The sequence below is a fragment of the Uranotaenia lowii genome, chromosome 3, assembly GCF_029784155.1.
Source record: "Uranotaenia lowii strain MFRU-FL chromosome 3, ASM2978415v1, whole genome shotgun sequence".
Classification (NCBI taxonomy): Eukaryota; Metazoa; Arthropoda; class Insecta; order Diptera; family Culicidae; genus Uranotaenia; species Uranotaenia lowii.
In genome coordinates, this window is record NC_073693.1 from 88,002,602 (window position 1) to 88,016,101 (window position 13,500).

Here is a 13,500-nt window from a genome sequence, read left to right on the forward strand (position 1 = left end):
TTTCAATTGTGTTTTTTTAGTCCATAAATATTCTTTTTTTTTTAGCCATGGGGAATATCGCCTGCTGAAATAATTGCTATACCAACATCGTTCACACTAAAGCCGCTAATGCTTCGAAGTTGCCCCGGGTCTTCCCCCAATGCCGGGCGGTAGCAAGAGCATTGACGCGGCCGGAGTAAATCCAGCACCGGAATGTCCAATGCACAAAAAAGAACCAAATCAGCCGGTCGTTAACGAAAAGCCTGTGTTAGTTTCCGAATGTCCAGTTAAACACGATCAGAGCGACATCAACCCGTTCAATATGGTAAGATTGTAAACATGAGCGCAAATAATACTCAGGTAGGTTTAAAAAAAGTATTGACACGATACAGATGCAGCCGAAGAACCAAAATCCTGCGCCCGGTCAACCGTTCCCATTGCCTACGGATCGACAGAAGTCTTCAATTCCAAAAGCCACAGAACATGGTCGCCAGAAGTTTAGGGTCTATCCCAGCCAGCAAATGTCCTAGAATGCCATGCTGCGCAAAGGTTGGCGCTGGGAAAAAGATGACACCAAACAGAAAGACATGGATGTTATCATTAAGATACACAATGCCAACAATGAGTAGGCCTGGCAGGAGGTTCTCAAATGGGAAGCACTACACGTTCGCGAGTGTGGCAATCCCAGGCTGAAGAGTTTTGACTCAACACTTCCACCTCATTGGTGAAAGTGACCCAATTTCTTGAGAGGTCGCAGGGATACATCAGGAGCTGTTTTGGTAACTTCAAAAATGACCAGATCAATTGTTAAGGTTACCAGTACTGCGCCGAACGTAAGTTCTTGGTTTCAATTATTTAATTTTGTTTACTCTAATCGATTCTGACAAAGTCAATGTTTTCTTTTCATTTACAGGAAAAAGCAAGCAACAGGATGTAATGTGAATTTATTGTCCAATTATTTTACATCCAAAAGGTCGAAAATCATAGATTATTCGCTTAGAAAGAAAAGCTTATCTTTAAATGAAAATTGCTCCGCCATAGAAATCTTCGAATTTTTATCACTTTTACTTGGTGAAAATATCAACCATTTAATTTTGAAACGAGAGGTAATTAAAAAAATTCCACTGTAATTCATTATTTTAATTTCAATTTTTCACAGCTCGGTACCCGAATCAACGAAATTGAACTCCAAAACCCTGATCTGGTTCTCGTTGAAATAGGTAAATTATACACTTAGTGAATCAAAAACTGTATTACTCTGTTTCGTCCACAATTTGTATTAAATGTTTACAGCAAAGCTTTACTTTTTCTTCGATGTACCATTGGCGTTGAGAATCAAAAATATTAAAACAAAAAAAAACTTCTTACATATGTATTCCAAAAAATTCAATAAAAAATTCTAAAATAAAAAAATATCGCCGCAAACTGCTGTCATCTATTCAGCTAGGTTGTAGAAGGATTTTTATTCACTTTTACACAGACAATTTAAAGTTTCTTTTTATTCTAAGTAATAAATAACTGTATATATTTTTGTTTCATACCCTTATTTGTTATTTTCGACCCTCAACACCAATTGTTTTTTTTCCAAAAAAAATAAAGTGATGCTTGAATTATTCATTAAAATATTTAAAACAAATTATAGGAAAAAAAATTGATGTAAGCTAATTATTCATTTTTCAAAAAGCGAAAAAAACAGTGCTGCTATTTTTCTTCGCTCAGTAGTGTATTTTTGAATTTTTTTACAAAATAATTTAAACCTGTTTCATACAACCGTTGAAAGCTTTTAGAGCGTTAACTTATGCTTTTTGTATCTATTTTTCAGACCTTGGAAATCAGAAATCGGTGTATTACTGCTTTGCAGAAAATCGCGACTAAGCGAAGGTACGGATGATTTAGTCACAGCTCCGACTGATTTGCTAGCGGTTCACTTTGTACATAACTTTAAGTACAATGATCATTGTTCAAAATTTATGCTCCTCATTCAACAATACTTTGAGGAGGTTATCGACGATAAAGCATTGAGGTCACCAGTCAAACGGGTCGGGTCTGTCCAGAAAAATGTGGCCAGAATCATTGCCAAATTGTCTGCTCACGAGCCTAAAGCATCTTCCGATGAAGATATTTTATGAGCATGTTCATGTCTAATTAATATTTTTTTAATACTGCAATAGCGAGTTCAACTTGAATTCGTTTGTTACTGCTGCAAGCAGCATAAGCATGCCGAATTTTGTTGTGTCGTAGCAAATGAACTATAAATATTAAGAATTAAAACAGTTTATCTTACATTTTGTGTTTTTATTTCTAATCCGATATTTTTTTTAAATTTCCAATATATTTTTTTAAATAAAAACCGCTAAACGAATCCAGTACGAGCTAGTACTGGAAAGGCAATATTACAGCACTGTAATTTTGAAGTAGCCTGTTATTTTGGAGGAGCTTGTAATTTGAAAACCTGTGATTTGAAAGCAGCATGCAATCTGAAAACAGCCCGTAATCTGAATGAAGCCTGTAATTTTAAAGCGGGCTGTAATTTTGAAGCAAGCTGTAGAAATTATTGTCACTTTAAAAGTAAGTGTCATGTGATCTTTTTTAGACCTGTAAAATTGTGGTAAATGTCCTGCTCCTTTTTGTTACAGGATATTTGCCGTAATTTTACAGAAAATAATTTTTGCTGTGTACATTCGAAGTCAAAATCGATTAAGGCTAAAGGGATGATCCATTCCCTTAATAGAAATCTTTAAAGAGAATTTTTCTGAACATATCCCTCCCACTTCAATCCAACCCGGGCAATGGTCCTTACTCCCATTTACAGCACTCATTTTATCCTGTAATTTAATCTTTCACCCACTCATCTGTAACTGACTCACTTGAATGGTCTCCCTCCCCCTCTTTTTGCTTGGTGCCAAATAAATGAGTGTGTGTGTATACGTGATTCAGAAGGGCTTTCGAGAGCAGCTTGTAAGTGGGTGGTTCCAGAGATTCGGGTTGATTCGAGTGTTCTCATCCGGCGCTGTGGCTCGACATTTGCCCATGAAGAGGAAAGTCCAAATGAAAAAAGAGATGGCATGCGACGACATGACTTTACAGTTTCTATTTTGCCTCCAGGCAGCGCCCTGCCCTTGCATGAGAACGCAAGCCAGTTCCTATCCGATGTCTACTTGGTACCAGCTACTTGACATTAGCGTAATTAGATTGGCCATTTCCCTAGGAGAGGTCGAATGATTTAGGTAACTTGTGATATTTATTTTCTGTTTTGTTTCTGTTGGACTTTACATTCAATGTTAAAAGAAATACAGCCAGTTGATGATAAGTTAATCAAAGACATATGAGATTTTCTACGATTTGGTTAAAAAGTCAGGATATATACATTTGGTTGCTCAGTTGAAAAAACACGTGTTTTAACAAATTTTAAATATTAATATTCTTGAGAAAAAAGTCTCCCATGCACCCATTTTTTTTCAACTCAGATTGACTTCAACTTTCTTATCTATGGGATGCTTCCTGCTCCATATGCGCTCCATTCAGAGAAGAGGTAGTTACGTTCCAATTTCTGACACCAATAAAGAATTTTATTGTTCCGAATTATCATTCCTTGTCATTCCGTCGTAGGTATGTTGTGTAGTCAGTCATTTCTGGCCGGAACGATTGTGCCGTGTCAGTCAACTAACCAATCTCGAGTCTTGCAAAAGTTTTACATTTCTCTGAGATCGTTCACTTTCCTCCAATGGAGGTACCATGAATGGGATTCTTCAGTCAGAACTTTTGGGCCGGTATGTTGAGTGTCACTTCTGTGTTCTGTGGGACTGGTAACATATATTCATTTCATTTTTCTGTCATCGTTACCCTGGATCTGATGAATGACAGAGTGAGTGAGAGCGAGAAAAAGAGATAGCGAGTGACAGTGCCTGTTAGTGAATGGCATGCAATCATTGTTCGTTTAATTTAATTTGATTGTATAATAATGGGCTCGTTTTGGAATCAAACCGAAGAACGGTCGTCCGCCAGCCAGGCCAGTGTTTGTCAAGTGAAGTATGATTGAATTAATTGAACGAACCAGCTGAGGGTAGGTTGGTTGACCAGCTGTTGACATGGACAGATTGCCAAAATTTTACCTTTCGTATTCAATCAATAAAATATTTCGCTTGTTATTTATTGGTTTACTTATGTTTCCTTTTTTCACAATTTATTAATATGGGACAGGGACGGCTGGAACACTATTTTTAAGATATAGGATACATCGATTTTCCTTATTATTGAATTAAAAATATATTTCAGGAGGTTCCGGCTTAGAAGGTTTTGAGTTAGAAATATTTTCTTCACACAAAATAAAAGTTAAGTATACTGCGGTGGCTGGAATGACTTTTTCTTAGCTTTGTTGAAATTTGAATGAGTAAAAGTTTTTATCAGTTGTTGAAGAAAGAAGAATTGAAAAAAAAACATTTCTCTTTTTCAAACGTCATGTCAAACTTTCATTATTCGTGGGGCACGTTTTAAACATGAAATTTATAGAAAACTTTCAAAATCATTCGAAATAATGAGTTTTCTAGAGCTTTGCTGGAATAAAAATAAATAAAAATAAGCAATCTAGAATGCTTACATTAAACACATAATTATAACTATGATAATGCAAATTTGATGTAAGCACCCTCAGTCCGATAATAAATTTTGAGAAAAACAACACGAATAGAAGAAACCTACTATAGTTGCTTATATTTAACCAATCGGCAAAATTGAATTTCTCTATTGAATTTCCAATCCAAATCCAGTATAAGATTTGGAAATCGAATTGAAACATTTCCACCTGATTGAACCTGATTGATCTTATACTGTTGATTGTGAGGTACATCAATTTTATAATTATCCTCTGCTGAAGTAAATATCCGGAAATCAACATTTCATTTTCCAATTGACCGTCCATTCTTAAATTATGTTCATCATAAAAACATATTTTTACGAGTGATTATTTAAAAAATGAATGTGTTTTATCTTCTAATCATTTCTTCTTCTAGATTTTAAAACAGAGATTAAATTCATTGAGATTTTCAATTCTTGTGTTGTTCCTTCAATTTAATGATTTTTCTAATTAAAGTTTACATATTCGATTAGTTGATTAAATGCTCCACGATGTTTGCACGTGCTGGTTTATCAATTATTGTTTAAAGAACCAGAAACTTCCTTCTTCTTGATTATTCATCTTGATTATTTGAAGGCATTATGTTAAACTCATTTTCAGTTCCTTCGCATAATCAGAAAATGATGAATTCTCTGAAATGGCAAATGAAAAAAACAGCATCTCAAAAGGTAAAACATTATTCAAAACGACGACTGTCGGTTCTGCGGGTTCGAAAAAGAAACTGCAGAGCATCTCTTATGCAACTGCTGCGCCCTCCTTAAGAGGAGAGAGCGTGTTCTTGGGGCAAAGTTAATAAGCGCACAAGACATATGGTTGCATATCAGCCCTAAGAAGGTTATATCATACATCTTTGATATCATACCCGATTGGGATAAAATGCTTAGTCAGCAATCAACTGTCACTTCAACCCATAGTGCAGGTGAGCCTGATAGCATACAGTAACGCGGGGTAATTACCACAATAGATCAACTACTGGTCGCAGTGGGCTCTCCCCTACAAGGAAAAAAAAATGGCAAATGAAAAAAAAACAGATTCATCGGAGCCGCCGAAAAATTGCCCTGGGCCCCCGATGGCTTAATCCAGCCCTGCTTTATTCAGTCAGCAAGTACAGTGGAATGAAAAAAAAATCGACACAACTATGTCAAAAATCTGACAAATATAATAAAAATACCTTAACAATTAAGATGTGGCAAATATGAAAAAAAAATATGACAAAATTTTAAAAATTTAGTACAAAAATTTACAAAATTATGACAAAAAAATGACTTAAAGGTACCTATAATAAAAAAAGACATAACTATAAAAAAATATTGGTAATAAAATGACAAAAAAAACATGACAAAATTTTGCAAAATTATGGCATTACAATAACATAACAAAACACGACAAAATATGACAAATGTGATAGAATTATGATTAGAATCTGACAAATATGACAAGTTTATGATTGAAATGTGAAACAAATTTGAAAATAAAATTTCAAAAACCCGAGTATGTGAAAATATGACAAGGTGTTAAAAATATGACAAATGTGGTATCTGTCAGATTTTTGTCTTTCCTCCGTCACATTTGTCATAATTTTGTCATTTTAAATCATTTTATTGTAAACTTTTTATAATAATTTTGTCATATTTGTCAGATTTATGTCATATTTTTTGCTTGTATTTATCAAATTTGTCATTTGACATATTTTTGACAAAGTTTTATTGGATTTTTGTCATAATATTTGTTAAATCATTGTCATATTTTTTTACTGACCAAACAAAGTTTAAATCTGATAAAGCTTAGTTCTTTTAGAAATGGGACATTTTCTTTTGCTAATAGCTCGTTTAATAGTGATCGGACATTCAAAATTTTGGAAGCATTTTGTTACCTGTAAAAAGTACTATTCGACCTATTTTTTTCAAAATTTAAAAATTACGCGTTTTTGAGATATTTACGATGCAAGAGAAAAAGGAAAAAATAATTTTGCACAGTTTCATTCTAAATTCATCTTAATCAAATTGATAGCTGACAAAACCGTTGATTATTCGAAGAGTTACTGTATGTAAGTGGTGGAAAAGTATGCAAATACTGTCAAAAATGTCCACAAAGTTCAAATCAAGCATTGGAGTGAAGCATATGATCGGCAACTTCGGCTAAGGGTCATCAGGGAGTCAAGTCTCATACCAGCATTTTTAGTTTTCAAAAAGCGAAAAACTAAGGGTAGATCGCTGAAATTTTCAATAAAAAAAATTCTCCGATAAGTTGAAAGTGTTGCCTGGTAATGAGTCATTCAAAACCAACCTCAAACAATAATTTTTTGCTAGTTCCAGAGCTCGTAAGCCGATAGCCGGTACCGCGTCTATGGGATAGATGATTTCTGATGAACGACAAAACTTATGAAATACCCTATTTTAAACAAATTCTAGCGTTTGAATCCTATACCATGTCTGCTCGTGGCAAGGTCCCGAGTATATTAAAGTATGTATTTGCTGGTTATTTTGTAAAAAATATTATGATTTGCCAAAATTCTGCTCCTGTGGAAAGAAATTACAATGTTCAAAACGAAAACTATGGTTTTCGCTGTTTTTAAAAGCCTAAAACGAGTAATCTTGTATGTACCCTTCGCAACCTGCGATCTATACTAACCGATTATACTTTAAATTTAAGTCTCATGATGGTTTTACTTCGTTATTGCCAGATTTTGCAAGCAGAAATTATATTTAAAACGCTTAAAAAGTGGCTCAAAAATAACCAAATTTGTTAATTTCGCAACATCTGTATCCACTAAATTGCCCTCAGTTTCTTTTAAAAGAGAAGGATTGGTCCAAAAAGTAGCGGAAATTGAAGGAAGAGGATGTAGCCACCTAAAATACAGATTAGATGAAGTATTAGTTTGAAAAACTAATCAATATCATGACTGAAAAAAGTGTGCGCTAGCTGATGGGAGGTACCAAGAATAAAGTAAAATTTATTCTAACAAAAAACGATAAATATTTTTTTTCAAATTTTTTCATGAATTATCATAAGATTACCTTCATTTCCTTCATAGAAAGTTTTTAGATCAAAAGAAAGGTTTTTGAGATACACGCATTCGTAACTGTCCCATTTCTAAAAGAACTAAGCCTTAGATGTTCTCCAAACGGCTTGTTTAAGGTTGAATCCCTCTGCTACAGTGTACTTTTGATCCGTTATCGGAAAAGTCTGGGTCAATTCCTATTTTATGTGAAGCCCTTGTTCTCTTTATAGGGTAGGGGAGAGGCGGGCTATATGCGCATATTAAGGAAAGCACTCATTTACTCCCATATTCCAATAGATAGGAGTCTGAAAACTATATACACATGAGCGGACATCTGTTTTATATACGTTAGAGCATTTTTTTTTGTTTAAATCGCTTACCATTTTTGTGAAAAAAAATTTTTAATCAAAAAAGTCAAAATAGCCGATTTCCGAAACTGGCGGGCTAAATGCGCATGTTTATGTTTTAAGCTATATTTCATTAACACTTGCAATATTTTGATATTATTTAATTGAAAATGGTAGAAACGGATGTTAAGCATACGTCAAGGCTGAAATTTTGGTGAAAATTTTTACATCACTAGTTCTTTTGTATGAAACATAGTCAGGTATGCCATATGGCCATATTTCATGGTAATATTTTGTTCATATCGTATTTTTATCGGATCAGTATGAAGTCAATTTTTTTTTCGCTGTAAGATCTTGATTTGAGCGTAGATTAAATGATAAAAAGTAAAAAATTAATAAGACTAATCTATTTTTCTTGATATAAGCAATTAACCTGCCTTGATATGTGCATTAAGAGCCTGTCTCTTATTCCAATATCTTATCATTTACAACTTTGCCAAAAGCTTCAATTTGTTGAATTTCCGGTTTCCAGATGAATATGAAAGAAAAGCCATTAAAATTTTTGTTCACAGAATCTGTACGCACGATAATTAAAGTTCAATATATTACAACAAAACTGATGAAAATCTAGTTTGAATTTTTAAATTTTTTTGGCTTTATATAACCATCAAATTTCTTCATGCCATGTTTCAATAGCGCATTACCCTCAAACAGCACTGATTAGATACGTTGAATCTCCTGCCATATCGTCAATCGGCTGTATGCGCATATTACCCAACATGCGCATTTAGGAACACTTCCCCCTACAAAGGCTTTTCTTTTGACGTCGGGTCAAACTTACACATTATTTCAAGCGCTTGCGCTCGGTGGAGATATGAGCAGTTACTTCTGGTAGGGAATACTGTCTGTTCCCTATAGACTCAAAAACTACTGAACCGATTTACGTGAAACTTGGCAGGTGGAGGTATTGGAGGCTGGGGAAGGTTCCTATAATGTTTTGGGACCCCTCCCCCTAACAGGAAGAAGGGGAGGGGCCTCCCAAACAAAAGACAATTTTTTGCATAACTCGAGAACCAATCAAGCAAATGGTATCAAATTTGGCATTGGGTGGTATTTGGGAACGGAGAATATTTCAATGAATATTAAGTACCCCTCCTTTCTCTCAGTGGGGTGATAGGAAGGGGGGAGGGGGACTACCTTACAATTTTTCAAATAACTCGAAAACTAATCAAGATATTGGAACCAAATTTGGCATGGGAAGGATACAAAAAATATTTCAATGATTATTTGAGACCCCTCCCTCTTTCCAGTAGGGAGATATAAAGGGGGAAGGGGCCCTCTTTTTAATTTTTTACATAACTTAAAAACTTATCAAGCAAACGGAACCAAATTTAGCATGAGCGGATATTTGGAAACGTGACATGTTCTAATGATTGTTTGAGACCCCTTCCTTTTTCCAGCGGGAAGAAATGAAAGGGGGAGGGAAGTTTCATATAATTTTTATTGCATAACTCAATAACTACAACAACAAATGGAACCAAATTTGGCATAGAACGATATTTTGGTACGAGAAATACTTCTATGAATATTCGGTATCCCTTACACCTTCAAAGAGTTGGATGAAAAGGGGGAGACCCCTCCCCTTACAATTTTCAGTATAACTGTAGAGTTGATCGAGCAAATTGAACCATATCTACCATATCATGTGAGGGAATTTAGATACGAGAGATAACCAACCTTTTTTCAGCGGAAAGATATAAAGCGGGAAAGAGGGGCTTCCATACAATTTTTTGCATAACTTAAGAATTAATCGAGCAAATGAAACCATATTTGGCATCAAAAAGTATTTGAGTAAGAAAGGGTACAAGGGGGGAAAGGCAGTAGGATGATAGAATTGGGAATATATGATATAGTTGGGAATATAGGAACCTACAGACAGATTAACACGTTCGTAGCCACGTCACCCATATTCGGCAGACGGGTGTATTTCCTGGGGGGCCCGTCACATCAAAAAGCAGGTGACGCTCTCTTACTTGAGTTTACCGCTCAGCTTCGCCACACGTTTCAAATATGGGAGTTCTCCCTCTTTGCTTTCTCTCTCTGAAAATTTCTTTGGGCCCGGCTAGCAAAACTACCAAAATGAGCATGGCGACGAACGTGTTAAAATTATCAGATCTTTAACACAAATTTATAGAGTAAGATTCAGAATGTGTTGCAATTCGAAACTCCAGCTGCAGCTCTCATTTTGTAGTGGTTGCTTATGAAATATGTTATAATTTGATTTAAAATAATGCCAACAAAACAATATATTTGAATAATTTTTGAAAATATCATTTGATCATGAAAGGTGTAGCAAAGCACACCGGGTTAGCTAGTAATTTATAAAATTACTAGCAGACCCGGTAAACTTCGTCTTACCATGTTCAACTTGGCGTCCATTTTCAATTTTTTTCTAGTTTTCTTTACATTTCCCTTCTTTCCCTTCACTTGAATCGTCCCGCTTAATTCTATCAAAATTAAACCTAAGAATTTTAACTCAACGGGTCTTTTAAAATCCAATTTTTGTAACTTGTTCCATAAATAACTGTATGTTGATAATATGTATGTTTCATTTGCTGTATTCCATTTAGTAGATCTATTCCGTTTTGTTCGAGTTCACATTAAGGTTAAAACCGAAATAAAAAGTTTCTCATTTATTGGAATATATTGCTTATGAATCTTTTTTAAAATAGAATTTTGAATATCGGGACAATTTTTGGAATAGTTGCCAAATATTTTGTCTAACGCAGTGCTTTCAGCTCCCAATTAGCTTTGGATGGTGTATTTTTTAGAGCTGAAGAAATGAAACACATAAGAAAAGATTTTTTATTAACCATTTTCAAACAGCTTTTTTTCACAATCCTCATGCTTCGAAGCAGTTTGAATTAAAATCCATATTTTCATCAAAATCATTTCCAAAAAGTTTCGCCTGATACTTAAGTTATAGACACATTTCAACTTAAAATGTTCCAGCACTTGTCATGGCATTAAATCTGACGATTTTGTATACTGCAAATTCCTTTTTTCATTCTAGCAAAAAAAGCAAATTAATTCCTTTGAACTTTAACCCAATGAATCAAAGAAACGATTGGTTTTGAAAAGAGGAAAACATATGTTTAGATATATTCACTCATTATTTTTAAGATTCTAATTGAAGCATTGTGATGTTCTGATTTCAAAATTTCCTGAACATTGTTGGTGGTGATCTGTGATTTCATTTAGGATTATGTAATATTTTTAAGATTAAATAACATTTAATTGAAAAGCAGATTTTTTAAAATTTAATAGTTCGAAATGAAATAATCTGTTCAGGCTTCGATGGTTTCGTGAGTTCATTTAAAAAATAAACACCGGGGCAAATGCAAACGAATATCACCACAGTTTAACTTTAATATTTTCTGAAAAAAATAATATTTAAAAAAAAATTATTAGTTATGTTGACAAAAAGAAAAAGGTATCGAAGTATATATTTCTCCCATTTATTGGGGCAAGTGAAAACACATAGGTCTTTTTCAGTACGTCAGAGAAAAGACTTTAAAATGAATTTAATACTTGTTCTTTCATTGATATATACTAAGTTTTTTTCCGGAATTAATTAATGCTTGGTACTTCAATTTCACTGAATCCTGTTCAACCAAAAGACCTTGATTTACAAAGACCTTTATAATAATTTTGAATATTCGCATCAGATTCAACACTCGGGATATCATTTCTGGCCATTTTGGAGATAAATGAATGTAGATGTTTCATTGCTAAATGGCGCGTTTTCACTTATTCCACCTAAGAAATTACAGAAATTTATATTACTTTTAACACTTTCAGGTCATATTAAAAGTTCATCATGAAAATCTGCTTCTCCTGGAATATCAATCACAAAAAACTTTTCAACAAAAAAGTGAATCAAAAGTCTCTTCTATGTAGCCAAAATACGTTAAACAAAAACATACTTTTCATGTTAAGTTCGTACTTGAATTGTGTGTAAACAAACAGTAAACGTGTAAACAGTTTTTTGATGAATGATTAAAAAAAAGAGTTGAGTTTATTTAATAAGATAGTTTTTTGGGCCCAACAATTTTGAGATGAAGAAATAATGCATACATTTATCGTAAAAGCTGAAAGTTTGCAAGTTTGCGAGTTTGAAAGTTTACTTTTTTAATTGAAAATTCTTCCGAAAAATGCATATCCTCACTTTTTGTTATTGAAAAGTAGATTATTTTATTGATAACTTAAACTTAGGTTTGCAAAAAATCAAAAAGTTCATTCGGACTTTAAAAACTTCAATCATATCTAATCTATTTCAAAGAACAGACTCTCGTTCAGTTAATGTGTCCAGCGTTCTAGGCGTATTGGATTATACGAAATTGAATGTAAAGCTTCCCAATTTCTTATTTTCAAACGTCCGCAAAGTGTCATTATTTCTTATTTATCATTACCAAATTCATATCTTTTGGACAAAAATTTACTACTTAAATTCACACGAATTAAAAATGGTTTTAATATTTGAAATCGTTTATATGGTTTTGATTCGATCGATAAAATATCAATCCGTGTCACATCTAGGTGCATTTATTACCATGTGCTGTGTACAAATAAGCAAGGAAAAAAATACATCTAGGTTGCATGTCGCCCCCACGTGCATAAAAAATGTAGGTACTTGGTTGAGAATCAGGCGCCTAATTTTTAAATTTTTCCAGCGATCAATTTCAATTTCAGATTTTGGCAAAATAAAATCTATTTGTTTTATTTGATCGGCAAAATGTGCTGCTGTAGAAATGAGCTAGGAATCAAGAAGACAAAAAATCACATCAATGCTTCATATCGCCACCACTTGCATTGAAAATATGCTTGGTTGAGAAATACGCGCCAAAATATTCTCACTGATCAGTATGCTATGCCATGGTTACAATCCTATGGCGACGTTGGCTCGCGACGCCTCGACCTTGGAGACGTAAAACAAACCGCCCAAAGGAAAAAAAATCTCGAAAAAATGGAAGCCATGACTTTCAATTTCATTCAAAAAACTACAAATTTAATTATTACGGACAATTGATGCGACTTTTTGTCGTTTTTATTCGATATAAACCGATTCGCATGGCTACAGAATATTCTAAAAATAATTTCATTTGAATCGTTTGGGCCATTCTGGAGGAGTAGTACTACAAACACCGTTACAAGAGAATTTTATATAATAGATAATTTCTTTTAGTTATAAATCATAAATAAAAATCCAAAGCTCATTTACTTATTTTTATCTTATTATACTAAATTTTTCTATCTAAATAACAATCAAATTAACGTTCATGGACTCCGCAGTCCGTTTCCAAGCGGCGGGCAAGAAGATGAGAGATCTGGAAAGAATTCAAACCTTTGATTACTTCGCATTCTTTAAAATAATATTGAATAAACTTAGCCAGCATTTGCTGACTAATAGGGGAGATGGGGGCAAAATGGCCACCTTAAGGAAAACGGTTATTTAACCATAGAAAATAGCTATAATATGG

At 33.8% G+C, this 13,500-nt stretch overlaps 1 protein-coding gene and 1 pseudogene across 10 annotated transcripts in view; both read left to right on the forward strand.

The window, feature by feature from the left end:
* LOC129755639 (kazrin) overlaps positions 1 to 13,500 on the forward strand; it is a 322,166-nt gene that overhangs the window by 29,313 nt on the left and 279,353 nt on the right. The window lies entirely within an intron of this gene.
* On the forward strand, positions 78 to 2,140 carry LOC129752362 (holocytochrome c-type synthase-like; annotated as a pseudogene).